The sequence below is a fragment of the Liolophura sinensis genome, chromosome 1 (genome assembly GCF_032854445.1).
Source record: "Liolophura sinensis isolate JHLJ2023 chromosome 1, CUHK_Ljap_v2, whole genome shotgun sequence".
NCBI lineage: Eukaryota > Metazoa > Mollusca > Polyplacophora > Chitonida > Chitonidae > Liolophura > Liolophura sinensis.
The window spans coordinates 77,046,978-77,051,855 of NC_088295.1; positions in this window are offsets into that span (position 1 = coordinate 77,046,978).

Genomic DNA, 4,878 nt, shown 5'->3' on the forward strand with positions numbered 1-4,878 from the left:
CTATACGAATTGACTACAATCCATCTATCGGCTATGTTCTAGGTCAGATGCATAGAAAATTAAGGTCAGCCTATACCCAATGGCAGGCTATCTTACTATCACATGTTGATAAGGTTAACATAGAAGGAGCTTCTAGGCGGATACTCACGTGTTGGTGAGGCTCTCTAGTGCACCGAACCTCACAAACTTACCGTGTTTATATATAGTCGTTTGGTTCGCAACTAAAGAGAGTTAGTATTGAATTGCTGCCGGTTTGTAAATTTCTAGACATCCCAAGAGAAGTCCATGTGTATGACTGTAATAGTTTTCCACAGAATATTTTTCTGTTGGTTAAAATTCCATATTTGTACATGTTTTTGACCTATACATGAATTTTTTTTCAAGGAAATATACATGCGCAATTAGTATAAATGTGGATTGTCTACTTTCAGCTTTCGTTTGTGCATGATGTCCAGTTTGTGTTTGTAAATACACCTACACTATCAGCTGACAAACGCACTGACCTACAGAATGTGATCATCGGAGCGGATCAAGAGCTCGAAAAACCAGTCCGAGTGGAACACATGAACTAAAACGTGATTCCAAAGGTACACACGGGCGCATGTGCAATTACTGTTAACAGTTCTCTCTGCTTAAAGGAATATTGTCAAAAGTTTTCAGTATTGTCTGTGTTTACTTTATGCTCATGTAGAAAAAATTAAGCCTTCATTGTTTGACGTATAACTTCTTCGTGACTTATAATTCATTGATGCTTTAACTGTGTTAACCATTCGAGTAAAATAATGCATCTATAGACCATGTCTGAATGGCGTCTGAAATGGCGTCTGTAATTAAATTTATTTTTATACGCCAGTTTTGTAACTACATAGTCAGTTCGCATGTCTGTTCGTCCTTAGCTCTTCTTTGCTTAAATTTTCTTGTGTTTGAAAGTAGAGTTAAATGCAAACAAATTCCAGAGTTACATTTTATTTATTTATTAATTTGACTGATGTTTTACTCGGCAGAATAGAATATTTCACTTGTACGACGGCGGCCCGCACTATGGTGGAAGGAAATTGAGCTACAGTTTGAAAAGAAGGTTAACGCATATTTGTTTATCATAAAGCAGATCACTGAGCGTATGATTGCAGACCCAACTACTAGTTTGAATCAACTGGAATTTACGTGCCCTTGACCAATGACCTCTCAAGTCGTCTCGAACGCAGTTACCGCTTTTTCGGCAGCGCCTCCAAGTCAGAGGGTTTCACTGGCGCCTAGCGGGAGGCGGTGCTTTAATTACGACAATTCTATTTATAATCAGGTCGGTTAATCAAGTCAATTTTGTTATAATCAAGAGGGTGACTGCCGGTTAATCAAATCTATTCAAGTAAATTCAAATCAAAGAAAACCTGATCCGTTATCAGAATTTTTGTCTTCAAGTAATTCTGTATGATATGAATTCAGTGTGTATGAATGCACGGGTTTTACATTTTTCTTAACAATTTTTTAGTCAGATAACGGCGAGTAGTCATGTCGAAAACACCAAGGAGACATGTACTCCAACAAGTCATATTATACTGACACCGGGCCAACAAGTCCTGTTTACTTGCTCTAACCTCTCAGTGCTGAGGGCTAAGCGAAGCAGCACGTGCCATTTTTAAAGTTTGGGGTAAGAACTAATCCCAGGTCTCCCGACTTCGAGTCGGACACTGTAACCATTAGGCCACCGTCTGCATGGTGCGAGGTACAATGGCAAAACACATATACATAAATATCGTTGCTTTTCATTATTATTATCATTACAGAGCAAAGTGCTGACTAGGTTTTATGACTGACAATGACCTAAGTGACGAAAAATTTTCCCGGGTAAACTCAAACAGCGTGCCATGCAATCAGGTCACCGCAGAAATGAATGATGTCACATGCTTGACATGACTTTAGAATTTATTAATCTGCTTTAATCAAGAACTTTCCGTTAAAAAGGCTGGATCTTGACTTTTTATCGTCTGCTGGATGAACCATTCCGATCCATTCGTCCTCATGAATCGTGATGGACCGGGTCAGGTGGACTAGCTGTCGAATGAATGATGCAAGTCTGTCGTTTTCGTGCATGCTATACGGTGCTGAATTCTCCATGGCGAATTAAATAAAAAAAATTACTATTTATATACAGGTTATGTTCTGCATCACAGAGCGATGTTAAATGTTTACATATGGCATGTTACTTAATTGTTTGTTAGTAGACTTGTCTGTATGATTTTAGAGTTACAAGTAGCAGAAGGTTTGGACGCATAATGTGTACGTAATAAACAACTGTAGTACATACCAACTATATTAACGTACAATCATCTGTTAATTTGAACAGAAAGTCTATCGTCTGAGTGATGTTGTATAATGTACTCTGTTATTATAACACAATATTATGTCATATTCCACAAAATATCCTGTTAGCCTAATAGAATTTTTATGTTGTCTTATTAGAACGTGTGTTATATTTAACAGGATAACCTGTTGGTATAACAGAATATACTCTAGCACCACTCACACTACAGACTTCCTGTCAAAACGTGAGTGTAACCGTCATGACCCTCTGCAATTTGACTACCCCTTTAGATCTCGATATCGTCACATTTCTTCATTGTCGAGGTCTTCACACTGCCAAATAGGGGTTTCCTCCTTGTCAGCTATTAGCTCGACGCTAAAGTGTTTCTTGATACTTACTTTTATTTCAGTATCACTAAATTAAGTCAAAGTCAAATGCACATGTAGTTGCAGTTTCCTATTGGCATATTTTCCTACCTAGATCTGAAAAAAGAACTACACCAAACCGCCAGATCACCTTTGGTTATAAAGAGGTGAAACCTTAGCGCAGCCAATCTGAATCGTTTATTCAGTTCACACAAAAAAAATGCCGGAAGCAAAAATTCGATTGGACGAACAAAGGGTGGGCTGAGAGTAGATTTTTCTTGAGATCTGTTTAACGACATGAATGCGAATAATAGCTATCTTGAGTGAGATTACTTTGAAATCTATATTAGCGTGAAAATATCAAGAATGGTATACTCATTTACATCCTGAATTATCCCTCCTTGTACATAATTCACCAAAAATTCTAACACCTGTTGATTTCAAAATTTAATTCAAAATATATGGTGAATGCATGATACATATGGTGTACATACGAGACTTAGGTGTCGCAAGCAGACAATTTGTTAGACTGAGATATAACTAGTAGACACCTACACCGGCGTGTCACCAACAGCTCGTTACACTGAGTCGGTTACACCATATGCGGTGAGATAACTTAGCAGCTTTTAAATTCATTTACTTTCTTAGTGTATGTCTGCATTAAGATTTAGGAGCCGTGGAAACGACCCGAGCGGAGACAAAGCCATCTCTTCAGGTATCAACCTGTCGACACAAAGACGCATGCAGCTGAACCCGCGAACTCGCAGAGTCTGAGCGTAGTAGAAGACTTCTGGTTTCATCAACGAATGTTGTCGTAAATATAGATCCAGTGAGGGTCTCCTTCTAAGACAATTATATGCATACTTCTTAGACAGTATCGCTTATTCTTACGTCAAAATACAGTCAAAAGACATTTGAGCCTGTTGGTATGTATAGTCATGAACAACCGATCTTTTTTTATTTGGGTTGTTACATTTATACTCCGGTTTCTGTTTAAGTTGGCATGAAAACGGAATTAATATTTTTTTCTAAGACCAACCACACTGAAGGCCATTAAAAGAGGGACTCTTGGCATGAGAGCTCATGAATCCGTCGTAAATCATACTTCTCTTAACCTTGCTCGTAAAAGATGTTGTCTTCGAGAAAACTGATTTACTAAGTTTTGTGAAAGTAGACCCAGAGAGATGTCCTTGCATCTTTGTCTCTATGGTCAAACCCAAGTTGTATATCTCGCTTCCGCATATTGTGTTGTACACATTTTTGAAACCATAGAATTTTGCACATTGGTACGCGGACATGGAGAAAAGAGTGCTGGGAATTGCGGTTGATGAAGAACAATGAAGATGAGTGGATCTGTCTCCTGCAAGATGTGCCATAGGGTGGTCTAAACATCATCGGTATGTATTGGTAGATTTCAACCATGTACATGTACGACCACAACACCGGTGTTGTCTCTGATGTTTCACTGTATATTTTGCGTTCCTGATAAGTCGATTGCTCCTGCATGAATACCTCCATATAGTGACGAGCAACTCCGGACCTTTAGGTATGTGCCTTGACATAGACGAGATCTCACCAGCACTCAGCTCAACTAATTGCTTGTGACATCTTCAGTTACATTGAGGTGTCAGTAATAGTCAGTAACAATGATATAGCAATGCTGACCAATTAGAGTGACGAGTCACCAGTCGTCAGCTAGGCTGACAAATGGTCATCAGCAATATTTATTTATTTATTCGATTGGTGTTTTATGTCGTACTCAAGAATATTTCAGTTATTCCATGGCGGGCAGAATTGTTGTGGGAAGAAACCGGGCAATTTGCTGGAAGATCTTAACATGTACGGCCGGAAAGAAGCCTGAACTGGACTAAAACTCACAGCGACCACATTGGTGGGTTATTGTGTTGCGGTGGCATGCTCAACAGCAATAAGCTGCACTGAGGTGTCAGCAGTGATCATACAATGAGGTATCACCATAAGCCAGTTGCACTGCCGGTTACCCCGTGATATAACCAAATGCTATATACCCCAGCCAGACTGAGGTGTCACAAGCAGACATATACACTGAGTTGTCACCAACAGCTAGTTGGTTACAATGAGACATAACTAGTAGACAGATACACCGGCATGTCACCAACAGCTCGTTACACTGAGTCGGTTACACCACATACGCTGAGATATCACGGGCAGACACATACACCAAGATCGCGC